Consider the following 21651-nt stretch of genomic DNA (forward strand, 5'->3'; position numbering starts at 1 on the left):
TGGAGATGTCCTCTGGGCTGTTGTGGGGGTGTTTGTAAAATTCTGGAGTGGGAACTATGATAGATTCCAATCACAATACCACAAACACTTATGTCCATGCTAAGCATATTGAGCATTGATTGAACTGGTATTCTGGGTATGAGAGTAATGTTAAACCAAAGCACACATAGAATATAATTTTCACTAAAAGTTTTGTTTATTTTTGTACGGGGTTGGATAAGTTAAAAAAGAAAGAAAATAGATACATTTTATATATATATATATATATATATATATATACACTATACTGCCAAATGGAGTGATGAAGAACGTCAATACGTCACAACGTCACGTGCCCCGGACGCGTTTCGTCACATCCGGACTTGTGGTTGAAAAGGTTGAAAAAGTCCGGATGTGACGAAACGCGTCCGGGGCACGTGACGTTGTGACGTATTGACGTTCTCCGGAAGTACCGGGGCGGCCATCTTGGATTCGGGAACACGCGGTAGTTCCAACCCCTGAGACTCCCATGGTCACCTGGCTCTCTCGGCTTTAGGAATAAGGGGCTGTAAACAGCCACCACGAAGGAGTGGGCTCTCTTTATGGGACGTTCCCAGTGTATGGAAGCTGTACTCATCTAACTTAAGTGTAAGTTGCTACAATAAAATTGATTATATTTTATATATATACTGATCCCTGGTCTATTTTATGAGGTCTGTGGGCAAAGGCAGGAGACGCTATCTGATCCATGTGTGGAGACACTTTCACCTCTAATATGGATTCTATGCTGATTATATCTTTGATGGGGGTAATTATGCACTTCATCTATTGTGTGCAGTGAAGCTATTTACTTAAATTATACCCTGAAGATTTCACGATTGCTGTGACACCTTTATTGTGTATTTTGCATGTTACACGTGTGGCACATAATATACATATTTTTTAGGGTAACACACTATGTTGAGTTTTTTGTTTTTTTGAGGCACTGGAAGATTATCTGGAATATATCACCAATCCTATCCGGGGATAAAGACATATTGAGAGATCACTTATAAAGATTTTGGACTTTATACTTTATTTGGACTTTAGGTGTATGGGACTTTATTTATATTTGATATATATAATTTTTTGGTTATATTATTTTTCTGGTTATATTATTTTTGTTTGTTTGGGTAGTCACTCATTATGTTTGCTTATTTTATTATTTTGCCATCAATATAAGTGCTGAATCATAATTTAGATTTATTAACACAACACTAAACCTTAGGGTACACCACTAACAACCCTAGACCATTCAGAGTATGAATCATTAACCACTACTCTCTGAATATGATCTTTTAGCCAGTTTTCTATCCATTTACATACATATTTTTCCAAGCCTGTAGACTTTACCTTACACATTAGCCGTGTGTGGTCAAACTGTGTCAAACGATTTAGCAAATTCCAAGTATGTCACGTCCATCGCCACCCCTCTGTCCAAGGTTGTACTCACCTCCTCATAAAAAGAAATCCGATTTGTTTCACAACTTTTGACTTCCATGAATCCATGCTGTCTGTTGCTTAAAATATTTTTTTCCAGGAATAACTCATCTATGTGGTCTTTTATTAAACTCTCCAGTATCTTCCCAACCATAGAAGTTAAATTAACAGGTCTATAATTACTTGGTAAAGATTTTGATCCCTTTTTAAATATAGGCACCACATTGGCCTTATGCCAATCCAGTGGTACTATGCCAGTCATTAAAGAGTTCTTATATTGATGGGTTTAGTTCTCCTTTAAATAAAAGTTGCTATGAGGCTGCACAAGTATTACTAGAGACGTGAGACTACTTCCCTTGACTTCAGTAGAATTTGGGTTAGACATGTGCGTTGTTTGTTTTGTTATGATTTGTTTTTTGGATGAAAATTTAATTTTTTTGAATGTCTATGAATCTCCAAGTGGACATAGCAACGAATGTTATTGAATCTAAACAAATGTTATCACAAAATTGATGAATGCATTTGTTTAATTTGGATGACATCACATGATGTTATAATAGTTTGGGCCCATGGGTAAATTAATTCAATTTTCAAATTTCTTTGATAGTTTGAATTCAGTTCCTTTTCTTTTCTAGATGCACATGATACCAGTCAATAATGTCCAAACAGCTAATGACATATCTCTTGTTGGGTTGAATTAGAATCCAGAAATATTTCTTCACAACAAATGCCAAAGATAAGAAACAAATCCATAAAAAGAATCTGTTCAACATAATGAATTTGATGAAACAAAATTCTTCAATAAACGAATGCATCTGAAATGAAATGAAATGTGCACAAGTCTAATTTTGGATATTTCAAATGATTTTCTTCCTTCTATGAATTTGCTCTTTTAATAAAACTTCTTAAAAACCACATAAAGTAACTGTCTTCCTTGACTGAAACACTATACCCTGAGGATTCATTCTGAGATTTGAAGCTGCTTAGGAGTGAAAGTGCATGGAGAGCATTTTTATTTAATTGTTTAGGACATCAGGAGGTCAAGGTGTTACACAAGCAATCAGGATTCATGAATAGCAGGATTCTTAAGGGATAGGATAAATCTATATGTACCTGTTCACGACAATCAAAAAACAACAATTTATCAGGACCAGGTTTAACAGAATCACGCAAACTTTAGACTAAACCATTTATCTGTACTAAATTAATATGGTAGATGTGTATCCTGATTTGTTTTTAATACACTTTACCTGGTTGAGTATTTGAACACAGCACAGGTAGGGTTAAAACAACTTATGCATGTACTGTACATATCTCAATATTTGGGATAAGGGACATTTATGTAACTTTGCCAAATAGCCTTTGTAACGGGGTTTGCTACCATTCATTTGAAGAAGCATCAAAATGATTATAATTATGTGATTACTGGACAGAAAGCTATTTATATTGAAACATAAAATGCTCCACAGTAACACCTTAATTTTAAATATCTAATATTCTGATAATCGTGTGATTTACACATTCCCTTAGGAATGTTATTAAACTCTCTTATACAAACCAGGTTATAAAAATTGCATAGTCTTGGTTGAAAGGTCTCTCTCTCTGCATTGACCACATACTCATAATAGCTATGTCTATCACAGTAATATGTATTATACCAGATATGGTGCTTCGGAAAATCATATATCAGGGAACCCCAGACACACCTCCTGGCTGGCCTCCTCCAGACTTCCTTGCACTTTTAAAACTGGTTCTTGCCAAGGATTCGCCTCAGAGGCTTAAAAGCATTAAGTCACCAAAAAAGAGGCACTAACCTGTGATGAATGACATATTATAGCTATCTGTACATTGACCCATTTCTTAAAACTTCTCCCTGTATCAGAGCTCCCAGCCCATCTATTTCCACACTTTCGGGTATGTAGAAGAGTAACCCAGACTGGCCGCCATGGCTTCTCCTGGAGACTCTTAAATCAATATTATGTACTGTAGTGACCAGGGATCATCAGGGGGAACCATATTGGATAGTGGGGGTACCCACTATTTGACCAGCTTGGAGAGTCTGATTGTATTGGTGCCAGAGTTCTGCTACAAAGTAAAGTCTTAGCAAGTCTTACTGTCAAGGTCCTACCTTTTCCCTGAGGTTATGTTACTCCATGTGCTGGCGTCCATCTTGGATTCTGCTGTGCATGGTGGGAATCCTTTTTATGCCTTCAGGTCTCTGAGGTCCACCCCCCAGAGGGGCGTGGCTGATGACATATAAGCCTGTGGCCCGCACATGCTCTTTGCACTTGTGTCTTGTGTCTTTGTGTTACTATTACTCTGTTCTGACTCTCGTGACTCTCCTGGTATTCTGATTCGGCTTGTGACTTGACTATTCTTTGTATTCTCCTTTGATATGACCCTCTGTTGCTGAACCCGGCTCGTGACCTGTGATTCTCGTCTGCTGTCCTGTACTGTTTTGTCCTGTTGTTGTTGACCCCGGCCTGTCTGACTACTCTTTTGTCTCTTCCACCAGCTACACGCCATTGGCGGCGGCCATTACCGCAGCTGAGGTGTCTCGGGGGCCGCGACCTGGTTCCTGGCTGCGTCAAGTCCATCCCCACCATCAGGGGCCCTGGTGAAGGGCAGCCTGGGACTTAGACTCTGCGCCCTGAGGGACTTCAGTCTGTGGGTGGTGGTTGTCGTCAGCCAGTGCGTTACATTGTTAGGCCTGCCTGTCCGTTCCTCGGCTCCTGCCCTGACACTTACCAAGTCTTAGCAAATGAGGGCCAACAGATTTACATAACAGTGTTTCTTCAGGGTTGGTGACTTGTTCATTTTATTGAACCCAGGATCACTTTAATCCTTTTGCTGCCTGGTCCGTAGGTAAGGGTTTTATACACAATCCAGTGGCTGCAGCCTCCGGGATTGTGTATAAAACTGACAGACATGCTCCTGCCTGTCAGGTGGAAGCGGTCAGACCACTCCACTGCTGCTGATCGCTTCCACAGCCCCCGGTTCCAGTGTTACCTGTGGGTGCACTCCCGACATGTAAAAAAGCTCCGCTTGCGCATCTGCGGTCCAAGGAGAGCCATAGCGGGTGCCAACAGGTGAAGGGGAGAGAGGAGAGTGGATGAGCGTGCTCTCCTCTCCTCTTCTTTGTGTGACCTGGAAGGCGACATCCATGACGTCACTTCTTGGTCATGGCTGTCACTTTCCTGGCTAGAATAGCCAGGGAAAGATGTATTGCAATGCAGTTTGCATTGTAATACATCTAATGGAGCCCGGAGGACACATGCGGGGTATTTTAGAGAACCTTTCACTAAAAAATCATCACATAGGGGACTTTGTGCATCCCCTATGTGATGAAAAAAAAAGTTAAATAAAAAACATTTTTTTTGTAAAAAATAGTTACACCCAAGCACATAGCATCCCCCCCAAAAAAATGTTGAGGCCCCCCACTCCCACATGTACGCACGTACGAACGTAAACACACACATTGGGGCACTTACACGTGAAAATGTTGATTGTGATACACATTTTACATATCGCCGCATACGCCAGAGTGAGAGCAATAATTCTAGCACCTGACATCCTCAGTAACACCAAACCGATGACCTATAGGGGCATTTGAAGCGTTGTCTATAGAAAATATAGGGTACTGAAGTTTGACACAATTTCATAGGCGCACACAAATTTAAGGTTTGGCATGTTGGGTATCTATTTACTCTGCAGAAGTTCATCTTTTATTTTTTATCAAAAATGTGGGCAATTTATTGTGTTTGTTTGCCCTAAAATTCACTTTAGTGTGATTTTTACTGAAATTTTGCATTTCCTACACCTTTGCAATAATATCGTGTGACATAAAAAATTGGAACTACCACAAATTTTATTAACTAGAATGTTTGCTTTCAGAAAATATATAATGTTTTAGGTGTTTTGTGTAATCTTCAGGCCTAAAATGATTTTTTAAACACGTGTGCAAAAAATGCTAAAAAGTCTTTGGTTTAAAAGGTGTTTGTGCCTGTATGTTTTAACTACTGTATTTGCATTTCCTAACACAGTGATGAATGGGTAAGGACCAGGTCACCAGGGAACAGGTAGAAACCTAATTTCCCCTCAAAGAGAAGCAGATAGGTTTACAAGGCTAGTAGAACAGAAGTGGTAATAGGGTACATATTTATTTCAATGTTTTATAAATTAAAAGAAAAAGAGTACAACTGAGCCTCCATGTGCTAAACACATAGGTTCAGTGCTGTGAACAGCTGATTCCTATATAAAAAAAAAAAAAAAGGGTAAAAATAAAATAAATGTTTTTCATGAGTTTGTAGCGTGCAGCAAATGTAACACTTTCTAGGTTATTTATAGGAGGACAGTACAGTAAGCAACATTTCTCAAGGAGAAGCACAACTTTAGTCAGACAATTAGGTCCTGATAGATCACTTCACACTGGTCTCTTTTACAGGTATAGCTACTGTTTGTAAAACATTAAAAATAACTGCCTTTACTGTTTAACCACTTGCCCTCCGGAAGATTTACCTGCCTTCCTAACCAGGCCATTTTTTTGTGTTACGGCACTCTGTTACTTTAACTGTCAATTGCACGGTCATGCAACGCTGCACCCAACTTACATTTACATACTTTTTTTTTTCTCACGAATTGAGCTTTCTTTCGGTGATTTTTTCTTTTTTTTTTACGCTATAAAAAAAGACCAACAATTTTGAGAAAAAAAACAATATTTTTGACATTTTGCTATTAAACATGTCCACTAAAAAAGTTTTAGACAAATTTCATCATAAATTTAGGCCAACATGTATTCTGCTACATGTCTTTGCTAACAAAAAAATCTCAATATGTGTAAATTAATTAACTTACATGAAAGTTATAGTATTTACAAATGGAATACATACTGGAATTTTTATTTTTACTAGTAATGGCCGCGATCATCGACTTATAGTGGGACTGCGGAGTGCATTCTGACACTGGTGGGAACTAACTTGTTGTCACTGACATCCCCAGTGACACCAATACAGTGATCAGTGCTAAAAAAAAAAGCACTGACACTGTACTAATGGCACTGGGCAGGAAGGGGTACCATGGGGCGATCAAGGGGTTAATTGTGTCCTGGGGGTGTTTTACTATGGGGCTGTGTGTTTGTGCTTCACTGTAATTGCACTGCTTTGGATGGCTGTGCTATGCACAGGCATCCAAAGCAGTGTGCACGAGCTGACAGGGAGCAGAACTGTTTTGTTTACAAACAGCTCTCCTCCCCATTGGAGATGCTCGGCAATCACCAGCTGCAGGTGCGAATGGCCGCGTGGGTAGGGAGCACACAAGCCCCCTACCCGAGAATGCAAAATCATATATATATATACATGATTTTGTGCACCCGTGCCACCCTGTAGCAGTATATCTAATATATAGGGTGATTGGGAAGCGGTTAAAGTCAGGTAATACAAAGTCTCACCTTGCACTGCACATGCTCAGCTGCTCTCTGTTTTTCGGCACTGTGCCTAAAATGTAGAGGACGATCTGCTGACAGTCTAAAGCTTTATTGCTGCTAAGGGACTCAACAAAATGGCAGCCTCCAGCAAGAAAAACAGGAAAAATGCCTGGGGCAATTTACAGAACATTGTAATTTTGGCAGCATAATTAATAATGTGGAATGTTCCTTGCTAAAGAACAATATTTTTTATCAAGTTATTAAGGGTAAAGTTCCACTTTAATCTAGCAAGCAGGCAGGTAAATGTGAGCAGAGAATGTACTTTACTTAAAAGGCATATGCCCCTAGTAAACATCTTTAATAAACATATCCTACAATTTTTTAGGAGAAGCTGAAAGTTGTCATATTTCATATGCTGTAATTGAGTGGGGCAAGAGTTATAGACACAGATCAGACTGGAATAAAGTGGAGTTCCAGCCGTTTTTGTGTTTAATAAAAGTCAGCAGCTACAAAAACTGTAATAAACACACACTTACCTGTCACAGGGTCCAGCGATGTTCTAACCCGCATCATCCTTTCTCCCCTTCTCTCCTCCATCTTAATTGTGGGCACCATGGCTTGCGGCTTCACAGCCTGGTGCCCACTGCACATGCACGAGTCACGCTGAGCCTCCTAATTGGTCCTTCAGTCTTATCAGGTCTGTAAAAGTTCCCAGGAGACTGCAGGAGGGAGGAGGGGACCCCCAAAAAGGTGCCAAATATGGCAGTGGAGAGGTGGAGGAGGCAAATAAGTGGAGCTTCTCATTCTGAGTGGAACTCCGCTTTAAGGAGTTAGAAATTATTCTTCCTAGAGGATACTTTGCACCAGGGGCGGACTGACCATTTGGAAACTCGGGCACTGCCCGAGGGCCCGGGGTCAGTAGGGGCCTCATGAGATGCCCCTGGTACCTTTTTCATAGGCTTTTTTGAGTTTCGGCAAGGACACAGGGGCCCCATGATCCCCTATTGCCCAGGGGCCCCATGAATTGTCAGTCCGCTCCTGCTTTGCACTGTACTAGAAAGACAGATCCAAACACTGGTTGACAAGGCACATTCACTATGCTTTTTATGTAGGGTACACTATAACGTTTTAATTTTTTTTTCACTGGTGTGCTATTTTAATACCAAAATTCTTTTGAAATGCTACTGACCCTTAATATCTCAAGGGAAGCTTGTGTTTTGAATTGCATAGATGTTCTTTCAGAAGCTGCTCAGATCCTCTATTCCTTTGCTATGAAAATAAATCTTACTGTATAAGCAGAAGGAAATCTGACCGTATTGAATATTGACTTCTGCTTTAATCATATTCAGCATCCTCCTATAAGTAGGTAAAGCAATATATTCCACTCCATTGTATTAGCACTGTCATTACCTGCTGTATTTCCTTTCAATCAATGGAGAAACACAACAGCCATTATTTCCATTAAAAGTAGAATTATGTATGGAATATTGGCTGGTATAAAATAGGACCTGCGATGTTACCAGTAGATCAGTAGTTCTCAGTGTTGTAGCTTTTTCTCCATCCGTCCAGCTCAGGCTTAATGAAATAGCAAGCTATAAAGTAATTTATGCTTAATTAGGGCTATCCCTAATGTCTGATTTTTGCATGGTCGCTGAGGACTGAATTTGAGAACCTCGGTAAGAATTAGATAATTAGTAATATGTGCCATGATTTAATTGTGCTCACAGTGACCATTTAAAGAGAACTCACCAAGTTCCATTTGTATTTAAAATGCTTGCAAAATATGAGCTAATTATAATTTAAAAGGCTTCAATGCATCTACGAAGCCAATTAAAATAGAGGGTGGATGCCATGATCTGCTGGCCATCACAGTGTTATACCACACAGTGACCTACATTTTAAATCCCATTCATAAAATGCAGACCATGATGTATAGCATGGCATGCTGAATGCCACAGAAGGACCTGTATGATAGGAGTACAGGTCAGTCATAAGACTTTGACAGGTCAGGTGACTATTTCTTCAACAGACTATTTTTCATTTATTTTAATGCTTTTAATTGATTTAGGTCTCTGCTGTGCTTTATAAATGTGCAATGCTTTTGTCAAAGTGTAATTCAAGTATAAAAATATTTAAATTTTGGCACCTGCAAGTCATCCTCAGCATTTTAGACATGGTCTGGCGGGAACCAGAAACCAGGTTCAAGAGTTGGAGGTGGGAACACATTATATCTTTCAATTCATGGGCTCAGTATTAGCTGTTCTGCCTTTACAAAGAAGGGAAAAATAGGAAATTGGTTGAGCTTAGTGAATATGATGGCTCTTTATTATTAAATTTAATAATAACTATTTAATATTAAAACAATATTCTGTTTTCAGCTAGACCAGTCTTCGACTGTAAATAATGAGATGCATATACCACTGCCCATACACAAACTGAAACTCATCTCTTCATGCACAGGCTCCTGCCTGCACAGAGGGGAGCAGCATGGGGCCAGTTGGACGTTGGCATCTTACTTTCAAAGGTCTTTACTGGCAATATACAGACATTGGACAGTAAAGCCCTGTTCACCCAATGCGATACAGAAAGGTGTCTATTACCAAGCACCTTACAGCAATGCACATTGGTTGCGATGCAGTGTCTTTCTAAATGTCTCTCCAATGCACTTTTGGACCACACTTGTGATGCATCACAGTGCAATGTATAGAAGTACACTAACATGTTGCAGTGCACTGTGCTATTCAAAATGCCGCATGCACAATTTCTGGTGTGTTGTGGTGAGTTAGGTAGGCTATTCAAATTAATAGACTTCTCTAACACACCATAAGTTAATTTGCAGCATGAAGCATTGTTTGTGTGTTTAATGGACTGCAGAGGACTGAGCTGGTGTACATGGGAATGAAGGTAATATCATAGAACAGAAATATGGGAGCTCAGACTCTGGAGTCATGGACTGTAAGGTGTGGACACATGTGACAACCTCCTACCAAGCCTGCCAGGATCTACTGCCATCTTCTTCATGCTTAGAGGCAACAGAGCAGGGCCCTCAATCCCCTCATGTTTTGCATTGTATTGGTATTGTTCTGTCACATGTTCTGTCCCCCTTTGTAATGTACAGCGCTGAGCGAACTATTGGCGCTTTATAAATACTGTATAATAATAATAATAATAGGATGTGTACACACCTATATAGGGAGAGACTCCACAAGCTTAGCTACTCACATTCACCCAGCCTGAGGCCCACCACATACCTGTCCATGAGCAGCATTTTAGTGATTTTACTGTAGTAGCAGCATATTTCGGACCTTTACACTGCATTCTCCAACTCTATCATTTTATGTGCAGTACACAGTTCAACATCGATTGCAAGTACTTGAACACTAGTAGTATAAAGGAAAATAAAAAAAACACCCTAATTCAAGTTAAATACCACTATTCCAATAGTCAAGGCCTGCAATAGTGTTTCCTAATGCACATGAAATAAATTTGTAAAAATGCACTGTATGGAAGCCTTGCTAATAAACTAATTGGTCTAGGAAAAACTAATGAAACCAGCATCTCTTGTAAGGCTCAAAGATCCAAAGCTGCTGGATAACCAAAGAGGGAAGCCCTGGGATCATGTAGACAAACAAAAAGACATAGAAATCCAGCTCAAAAAGATCATAGTATATGTGACTATTTATTTATTAAAAAATATGTAAATGCACTAACATGTGCATTTACATTTCTCCTTCACCATGCACAAACATGGTGAAGGAGAGAGCATGTAGTGTGGTGTACTGGCAGCCAATCTGACCACAGGTCCTCTCCAAGGCTTAGGAGTGCTGGGAAAGCCCGGCCAGGCTAGATAGGACACACACTGCAACTCTGGGATAGCACCACAGACTCCAAGCCGAAGGAGGAAAAGCTGTCACTGTCAGTGCCTACACACCATCTGGATGAGATCACATGCCATGCTGAGATGCCGAGATGCTGGTAAAGAGAAATACACTATTCTGGGGGGAATTCCTCTTTATTAGGTCTCAGCTGAGGAGACTGATAAAAGGGAAATTCCTCCAGAAACGTGCAATCCCATATCTAGCAGCACTCAAACTGGTAGAGGGCTGGATTTGGAGATAATCAGGTGTGCTGCATGCACATATATTGACAGGTAACTGGTATGAGTTGAGAGCAGAATGAACAGCGAGATGACCTAATCAGCCTATTGCTGTTCTTTCATTGTCCAAGCAGTAGGCTTTGGGTGGAGAAAGGACACTATTATTTTTCTTTTATAGTCAATAACTGTAACAAAGGAAGTGATATCGGTGTCTGGTTGTGCTGTGTGTTATAGATATAGATTTCTATAACATGAAGGAGTGCATTAACAGGAATACCTATCCTTCGGCATGTAAACCATCTCTCTTATATGTATTTCAACTTTATGTTTAGGTCTTTGGATGGAGTTCAACTATAAATGAGAGTTAGGTGAATTCTACTTGAGGGAACTGGCGATAGAGAGGCTGTGCTTTACTCTGCTATGTTAATGTTAATTTTTTATGGCTTTTGGAACTTGTTTTCAGGAATTTTTTGTTGCCTGTCAGGTTAGTTCTGAGAAAACAATTGTTGAAAGCCACCTCTACTAATTTTGCGTTCTGATTTTGGAAATCCCTAATTTTATTACTGATCTTCATGTATTTGAACTATTCTTTGAATACAACACTTTTTAAATCTATCCAAGTGGCTCTAGTGGTGAGATCTCCCATTAAAAATTTCAAGTTCCACCCAGCTGATAATATGCAAAATGAGACCTTTAAAAAAAAAACTACCAATATGTTCTCTGAAACACAGCTTTACAGGTAAACTCAAGACAGAGTCCTTGTTGATACTAAGTAGAGATGAGCGAATCGAAGTAGGCGAAGTGGAATTCGAGTCGAATATTGGAAAATTCGACGCGCGAATCGAAATTTTTCCTAAAATGGCGGCGGACATGTGCGGCGACAGAGCGGGGATGTCTGGGAAGGCGCGCAGACAAGGCGCGCTGACCCATAATGCATTCCTTAATGACATGTGATCGCATTAGCCAATCAGCAGCCAGCCAGCCAGCACTGTGTAATGGTCGAGCTATAAATGGCGGCCATTTTAGAATTCTTCATTTGCCTCCAGTCATTCAAGAGAGGCAGACCGCTCTGTATTAGGGACAGAGTTAGGGCCACAGAAACGTTACTTGGGGACAGAGAAACATTACTTAGGGACAGAGAAACGTTACTTAGGGACAGAGAAACATTACTCAGGGACACAGAATTGTTAGTGAGGGCCACAGAATCGTTACTTAGGGCCACAGAAACGCTAGTTAGGGCCACAGAATTGTTACTCAGGGACAGACAGAATTGTTACTGAGGGCCACAGAATTGTTACTTAGGGCCACAGAAACGTTACTCAGGGCCACAGAATTGTTACTGAGGGCCACAGAACTGTTACTTAGGGCCACAGAAACGTTAGTTAGGGCCACAGAATTGTTACTCAGGGACAGACACAGAATTGTTACTGAGGGCCACAGAATTGTTACTTAGGGCCACAGAAACGTTACTCAGGGACACAGAATTGTTACTGAGGGCCACAGAACTGTTACTTAGGGCCACAGAAACGTTAGTTAGGGCTACAGAATTGTTACTCAGGGACAGACACAGAATTGTTACTGAGGGACACAGAATTGTTACTGAGGGCCACAGAACTGTTACTTAGGGCCACAGAATTGTTACTCAGGGACACAGAATTGTTACTGAGGGCCACAGAACCGTTACTTAGGGCCACACAATTGTTACTCAGGGACAGACACAGAATTGTTACTGAGGGCCACAGAACCGTTACTTAGGGCCACAGAATTGTTACTCAGGGACAGACACAGAATTGTTACTCAGGGACACAGAATTGTTACTGAGGGCCACAGAACCATTACTTAGGGCCACAGAATTGTTACTCAGGGACAGACACAGAATTGTTACTGAGGGCCACAGAATTGTTACTGAGGGCCACAGAATTGTTACTTAGGGCCACAGAAACGTTACTCAGGGACACAGAATTGTTACTTAGGGCCACAGAAACGTTACTCAGGGACACAGAATTGTTACTGAGGGCCACAGAACTGTTACTTAGGGCCACAGAAACGTTAGTTAGAGCCACAGAATTGTTACTCAGGGACAGACACAGAATTGTTACTGAGGGACACAGAATTGTTACTGAGGGCCACAGAACCGTTACTTAGGGCCACAGAATTGTTACTCAGGGACACAGAATTGTTACTGAGGGCCACAGAACCGTTACTTAGGGACACAGAATTGTTACTCAGGGACAGACACAGAATTGTTACTCAGGGACACAGAATTGTTACTGAGGGCCACAGAACCGTTACTTAGGGCCACAGAATTGTTACTCAGGGACAGACACAGAATTGTTACTGAGGGCCACAGAATTGTTACTTAGGGCCACAGAAATGTTACTCAGGGACACAGAATTGTTACTGAGGGCCACAGAACTGTTACTTAGGGCCACAGAAACGTTAGTTAGAGCCACAGAATTGTTACTCAGGGACAGACACAGAATTGTTACTGAGGGACACAGAATTGTTACTGAGGGCCACAGAACTGTTACTTAGGGCCACAGAATTGTTACTCAGGGACACAGAATTGTTACTGAGGGCCACAGAACCGTTACTTAGGGCCACAGAAACGTTACTCAGGGACAGACACAGAATTGTTACTCAGGGACACAGAATTGTTACTGAGGGCCACAGAACCGTTACTTAGAGCCACAGAATTGTTACTCAGGGACACAGAATTGTTACTGAGGGCCACAGAACCGTTACTTAGGGCCACAGAATTGTTACTGAGGGACAGACACAGAATTGTTACTGAGGGCCACAGAATTGTTACTTAGGGCCACAGAAACGTTACTCAGGGACACAGAATTGTTACTGAGGGCCACAGATCTGTTACTTAGGGCCACGGAAACGTTAGTTAGGGCCACAGAATTGTTACTCAGGGACAGACACAGAATTGTTACTGAGGGACACAGAATTGTTACTGAGGGCCACAGAACTGTTACTTAGGGCCACAGAATTGTTACTCAGGGACACAGAATTGTTACTGAGGGCCACAGAACCGTTACTTAGGGCCACAGAATTGTTACTCAGGGACAGACACAGAATTGTTACTGAGGGACACAGAATTGTTACTTAGGGCCACAGAACCGTTACTTAGGGCCACAGAATTGTTACTGAGGGACACAGAATTGTTACTGAGGGCCACAGAACCGTTACTTAGGGCCACAGAATTGTTACTCAGGGACAGACACAGAATTGTTACTGAGGGCCACAGAATTGTTACTAAGGGCCACAGAAACGTTACTCAGGGACACAGAATTGTTACTGAGGGCCACAGAACCGTTACTTAGGGCCACAGAATTGTTACTCAGGGACAGACACAGAATTGTTACTGAGGGACACAGAATTGTTACTGAGGGCCACAGAACCGTTACTTAGGGCCACAGAATTGTTACTCAGGGACAGACACAGAATTGTTACTCAGGGACACAGAATTGTTACTGAGGGCCACAGTACCGTTACTTAGGGCCACAGAATTGTTACTCAGGGACACAGAATTGTTACTGAGGGCCACAGAAACGTTACTTAGGGCCACAGAATTGTTACTCAGGGACAGACACAGAATTGTTACTGAGGGACACAGAATTGTTACTGAGGGACACAGAATTGTTACTGAGGGACACAGAATTGTTACTGAGGGCCACAGAACCGTTACTTAGGGCCACAGAATTGTTACTCAGGGACAGACACAGAATTGTTACTGAGGGACACAGAATTGTTACTGAGGGCCACAGAACCGTTACTCAGGGACACAGAATTGTTACTGAGGGCCACAGAACCGTTACTTAGGGCCACAGAATTGTTACTCAGGGACAGACACAGAATTCTTACTCAGGGACAGACACAGAATTGTTACTCAGGGACACAGAATTGTTACTGAGGGACAGACACAGAATTGTTACTGAGGGACAGACAGAATTGTTACTGAGGGCCACAGAACTGTTACTTAGGGCCACAGAAACGTTACTCAGGGACACAGAATTGTTACTCAGGGACAGACACAGAATTGTTACTCAGGGACAGACACAGAATTGTTACTGAGGGACACAGAATTGTTACTGAGGGACACAGAATTGTTACTGAGGGACACAGAATTGTTACTGAGGGACACAGAATTGTTACTGAGGGCCACAGAACTGTTACTTAGGGCCACAGAAACGTTACTCCGGGATACAGAATTGTTACTCAGGGACACAGAATCGTTTAATTAAAGAGTATGTCAGACAACATGCAGAGGAGCGGCAGAGGAGGCAATGTTTTAGGAGCGAGCAGACGTGGCAGCAGAGGAAGGGGTCGAGGCAGCACTATTCGCAGCCAGAGGCTAGTGCTCCCGGTGTCATCCAGTACAGTGAGGAAGAGCTAACAGAGGGCGGTCAGGAACGGGGGGAGACATCCGCCTCTTCAGCAGCCAGGCGAAGAAGTAGTGGCGAGGAGAGTGGCTCGGTAGCCGGTCTAGAGACAGGTCTGTCTCCTGACCCACACGCAGCCGAGGGGGCTAGTAGTGAGGCGGAGACCCTAATTGATGATGATGAGGCTGATCGCACTTGGCAGCCTCGTTGTCATCAGGCTATTGCTTCCGCATCATCAGGAGAAGAGGGTGGCAGCTTGGCAGCGAGCAAAACAGTCGGTGGGTTGTCTCCATCGCCACACTCTGCCATGTGCCACTTTCAGGTCTCCTCACACACTGCTGGTGTGTTCCATTTTTTGTCATAGGGTGCTGGCAGATTACGGGCCTCCCATAGCTGCTGCCAGGCCCCTAATCTGCCATGGGCCCCTATACCGCCTCCTCATGCTGCTGCCAAGTCCAGAGTCTCTCATGGGTCCCTGTACGGCCTCCCATTGCTGCTGTCTCCATCGCCACACTCTGCCATGTGCCACTTTCAGGTCTCCTCACACTGCTGGTGTGTTCCATTTTTTGTCATAGGGTGCTGGCAGATTACGGGCCTCCCATAGCTGCTGCCAGGCCCCTAATCTGCCATGGGCCCCTATACCGCCTCCTCATGCTGCTGCCAAGTCCAGAGTCTGTCATGGGTCCCTGTACGGCCTCCCATTGCTGCTGTCTCCATCGCCACACTCTGCCATGTGCCACTTTCAGGTCTCCTCACACTGCTGGTGTGTTCCATTTTTTGTCATAGGGTGCTGGCAGATTACGGGCCTCCCATAGCTGCTGCCAGGCCCCTAATCTGCCATGGGCCCCTATACCGCCTCCTCATGCTGCTGCCAAGTCCAGAGTCTCTCATGGGTCCCTTTACGGCCTCCCATTGCTGCTGTCTCCATCGCCACACTCTGCCATGTGCCACTTTCAGGTCTCCTCACACTGCTGGTGTGTTCCATTTTTTGACATAGGGTACTGGCAGATTACGGGCCTCCCATAGCTGCTGCCAGGCCCCTAATCTGCCATGGGCCCCTATACCGCCTCCTCATGCTGCTGCCAGGTCCACAGTGTCTCATGCCATGTGCCACTTTCAGGTCTCCTCACACTGCTGGTGTGTTCCATTTTTTGACATAGGGTGCTGGCAGATTACGGGCCTCCCATAGCTGCTGCCAGGCCCCTAATCTGCCATGGGCCCCTGTACCGCCTCCTCATGCTGCTGCCAGGTCCACAGTGTCTCATGCCATGTGCCACTTTCAGGTCTCCTCACACTGCTGGTGTGTTGAATTTTTTGACATAGGGTGCTGGCAGATTACGGGCCTCCTATAGCTGCTGCCAGGCCCCTAATCTGCCATGGGCCCCTATACCGCCTCCTCATGCTGCTGCCAGGTCCAGAGTCTGTCATGGGTCCCTGTACGGCCTCCCATTGCTGCTGTCTCCATCGCCACACTCTGCCATGTGCCACTTTCAGGTCTCCTCACACACTGCTGGTGTGTTGAATTTTTTGACATAGGGTGCTGGCAGATTGCGGGCCTCCCATTGCTGCTGCCAGGCCCGTAATCTGCCATGGGCCCCCGTACCGACTCCTCATGCTGTTACGTTGCAACAAGGTGGAATTCAACCTTACATATGTTAGACCGCCTTTACGAACAGCAAAAGGCCATCACAGATTTCCTGATGTTAAAAGCGGATAAAGGTACTCCCTGTGTAACTTAGATGTCAGCCATTGGCAGCTCATGCGTGACACCTGCGCTTGCTCAGGCCCTTTGAGGAGGCCACGCTATTCGTGAGTCGGCAGGACTATGGGATGAACGACGTCATTCCTCTGTTGCACGTCCTGGAACAAATGCTGTTAATAATGGCTGGTCAGGGTGCGGTAGACGTGGCGCACAGATCTCAACGCCACATGACCCCTGTGGGGGCAGGACAGGAAGAAGAGGAGGAGGTAGAGGAGGACATTGGTGCTCAGGAATTATTGAGTGAAATGGGTGGTTTTTCCACTCAGCGGACAGGAGTGGAGGAGCAGGAGCATCTGGTAGAGGAGGAGGAAGAGGAGACAGAGGACCCAGACGCACCGTGGCAGTATGCTGTGGAGATGGAGGCAGGGAGTCCCTCGCATTCCTTGGCACAAATGGCCCATAGCATGCTCGCTTGCTTGCGTACCGACAACCGAATAATAACCATCAGACAGAGGGATGACTTTTGGCTGTCCACCTTGTTGGACCCTCGCTACCGTTCAAAAATGGTGGCCTTTTTCACACCTGCTGAGAGGGAGGCCAAAATAACGTACTATAAAAACCACCTATGTAGTCAGCTGGTCTCTGCCTGTCTGCGCCAACGTCCATCCTCAGACACTGTGGGCCCTGTGCGCTCGCGTTACGCTGCCATGGCAGCAGGGGAGGGGTGGGGTGGTAGGAGCAGTGGCAGCTCCACCAGCAGCAGCTGCCTCAGTCTGCAGTCGATGATGAGTAGCTTTCTTCACCAGCGCAGTGAGGAAACTAATAACCAGCCGCAGCAGCAGCAGCAGCAGCATCAGGTGGACCTGGAGCAGGACCTCAAACAACAGGCTTAGGCCTACTTGGACAGCACCCTGCCAACCGAGGTAGACAATCCCCTTGACTACTGGGCAACGAAACTTGACCTTTGGCCCCAACTAGCTGAATTTGCGTTTGAAAGGCTGTCATGCCCGGCCAGTAGCGTGGCATCGGAGCGCGTGTTTAGTGCGGCAGGAGGTATTGCAACTCCGCGGAGGACACGACTGTCCACCCAAAGTGTGGAGAGACTCACGTTTGTGAAAATGAATCAGGCGTGGATTAGTCTGGATTTCAAACCACCAGTTCCTGACACAACTGACTAAATCCGCCATGAATCATGCCCCAAACATGTGCCACTTTCAAGTCTCCTCACACTGCTGGTGTGTTCCATTTTTTGTCATAGGGTGCTGGCAGATTACGGGCCTCCCATAGCTGCTGCCAGGCCCCTAATCTGCCATGGGCCCCTATACCGCCTCCTCATGCTGCTGCCAAGTCCAGACTCTCTCATGGGTCCCTGTACGGCCTCCCATTGCTGCTGTCTCCATCGCCACACTCTGCCATGTGCCACTTTCAGGTCTCCTCATACTGCTGGTGTGTTCAATTTTTTGACATAGGGTGCTGGCAGATTACGGGCCTCCCATAGCTGCTGCCAGGCCCCTAATCTGCCATGGGCCCCTATACCGCCTCCTCATGCTGCTGCCAAGTCCAGAGTCTCTCATGGGTCCCTGTACGGCCTCCCATTGCTGCTGTCTCCATCGCCACACTCTGCCATGTGCCACTTTCAGGTCTCCTCACACTGCTGGTGTGTTGAATTTTTTGACATAGGGTACTGGCAGATTACGGGCCTCCCATAGCTGCTGCCAGGCCCCTAATCTGCCATGGGCCCCTATACTGCCTCCTCATGCTGCTGCCAAGTCCAGAGTCTGTCATGGGTCCCTGTACGGCCTCCCATTGCTGCTGTCTCCATCGCCACACTCTGCCATGTGCCACTTTCAGGTCTCCTCACACTGCTGGTGTGTTGAATTTTTTGTCATAGGGTGCTGGCAGATTACGGGCCTCCTATAGCTGCTGCCAGGCCCCTAATCTGCCATGGGCCCCTATACCGCCTCCTCATGCTGCTGCCAGGTCCAGAGTCTCTATTGGGTCCCTGTACGGCCTCCCATTGCTGCTGTCTCCATCGCCACACTCTGCCATGTGCCACTTTCAGGTCTCCTCACACACTGCTGGTGTGTTCCATTTTTTGTCATAGGGTGCTGGCAGATTACGGGCCTCCCATTGCTGCTGCCAGGCCTGTAATCTGCCATGGGCCCCCGTACCGCCTGGTCACGCTGCTGCTGGGTCCACAGTGTGACATGGGTCCCTGTACCGCCTCCCATTGCTCCCACTCTGCCATGTGCCACTTTCAGGCCTCCTCACACTCCTGCTGGTTTCCATTTTGTCATAGGTTGCTGTATGGCCTCCCATTGCTGCTGCCTCCACCGCCACACTGTGGCTTCAAACACTGGTTTTGGCCCCGTGACTGGCCAAATAAGTGAAGTGTGCGGTGATTCTAAGATCGACGGCACTCATCTGCATGTCATACTGACTGACAGTATTATTTCTCTTCCCCAGCAGACTCCAAGGGCATTTAAATTAAAGGTACAGTGTTCTGCACTAATATTAAGTCTCTCTGAAGCCTAGAAACACCCTTTTTAAAGTTAAATTCACAGCGAATATATTCGACTCGAATCGAATATTGTCCACGAATTCGCCGAATCAGTCGAATCAAATTTTTGAATACTTCGCTCATCTTTAATACTAAGTACCAAGACAGAACAGTTTCGTAGCTCTTTCATAAGAAGCAGGGGAAACATTTATTTGCATTTTTTTTTTTTTTGCAATCACACAATTACACAAGCAAGGATGCTGATTAAAAATGACATTTTGAAAGAGTCACAACAATTTTGGAGGCTGCGTTTGGAGGAAAGAGGCTTGAAAAAAAACTGAAAACATTACCAATCTAGCTGCTTATTAAAATGTCAGGAAGGAATGTGATTTGCTTAACGCACATAATAAGAAGAACATATTTAAGCAAAGCTCCCGTATGGCCCTACAGTATGATTATGATATCATTTCATTTAGTACAGGAGAGTAATTACTAACAGCCATTTGAGAAAACTTCTTGTCATCCCACTTTTAACCTATTAGTACTACCGTACAAATTCAGTCTTGTGTTGTGTAGCATGCAGAAAAGCAAAGCTGGAATGTACAGAATGTGTATGATATGAAGAAAAGCAGAGATTCTCAGAGAATGAAAATGATCAAAGACAATCTAGAAAATGTGTGTGTGCACAAAGATAAGAAGTACATGAATTTGCAGTTAAGCTAAACATCATTTTTTTTGTTCAATCTTTCTATTATATTTTTTAAGAACATGTAACAAAGAATAAAATTGTAAAGATACAGAAGGCAAACAAAGTGAATACAAAGTAGTCCAAACTGTAGAATTATAAGTTGGTAAAAGTCCAAGGGCATACAACCAGAGGTGACATATATCAAAATGGTCAACCAAATCCAGATCAACAGCTTAGGCTGGTAGATGCAACGCAGTGAACTCCTGGATTGCCAGTGATAATTGTTGATGTTGATGTTTAGGAGACAATAGCTATGAGATTTGGACTACTTTAGAATTCAAGTAGGGGGAGATTGAGGGGGCAGGAGAGAGTGGCAAGAAGAGGGGGGTGAGGTGGGGGGGTCCCCAGGGGGTCACTTTGATCCAGGGTAAAAGGAGGGGCTGAAGCTGAGTCAAGGGCACCGAGATCAGGGGAGTATTGGAGAGCCAACAAAGTGTGGAGGCAGGAAGCGGGTCACCCAAGGTTGCTACGGCTTGGAGAATTGTATAAACATAACTATTTAATGCTGATATTTTGGTAAGGTATATACAGAATGTGTATGTGTGTGTATGTATGTATGTGTATATGTATATATATATATATATATATATATATATATATATTGTGACAGTAGGCAGGTGAAATCACCTGGTTGCGTCCTGGATGGACGATATATTTGTCCGAGATTCAGGGTTTATGGGGATTTGTACCACTAGAGGGAAGTGCTGAGTCCTTCAGCACTGAGATAATGAGCCCAGCTGAAGGTAGTGGGCTCATTAACACTTGTATAAAGCTTCCCAGAGTGCTTAGGGAGTTGCTCCACCCTGGAACCAGATCTGTGCCTGAACTGTCTGGGGAGCTGACCTGTTATCTGTGTGCAGAGAGACCAAAGCCTGTGTGGCTAACCTCCCAGTACTAGCAACTAGGTATAGCAGCAGGCTGTACCTAGTGGGTAGCTAGGGAAAAGCTGTTGTTGCAGTAAGTAGCCAAGTTGGCCAGGATTTATTTTGATGTCTCTTTTTGTTTATCAATTTTTCTGTAAATATTGTAAATAAATTGCACCTGTTTGTTTTCACCTCCACTATTGTTGTGCTGTGCCTATCTTTTTTTTGTGTTGTGCACCCATCCAGGGGGTCACACACACCCGCTGCCGAGCTAACCCTGTTACAATATATATATATATATATACACACACACAGGGGTTAGAAAAACAATGGAAAAATGTTTCACGTTGATAGCAGGAGTAATGTAACATTCTTTTGCTTCTGCTGTGTGATGAGACACCTAGCTAACAGTTGGGAAGCCTAACTTTCGCTGCTAGTATTAGAGCCTTGTCAGAGCTCACTGAGTTTTAA

Source organism: Staurois parvus, unplaced genomic scaffold (assembly GCF_062004578.1).
Source record: "Staurois parvus isolate SC_StPar_1 unplaced genomic scaffold, SC_StPar_1.0 ptg000548l, whole genome shotgun sequence".
NCBI classification, from domain to species: Eukaryota; Metazoa; Chordata; class Amphibia; order Anura; family Ranidae; genus Staurois; species Staurois parvus.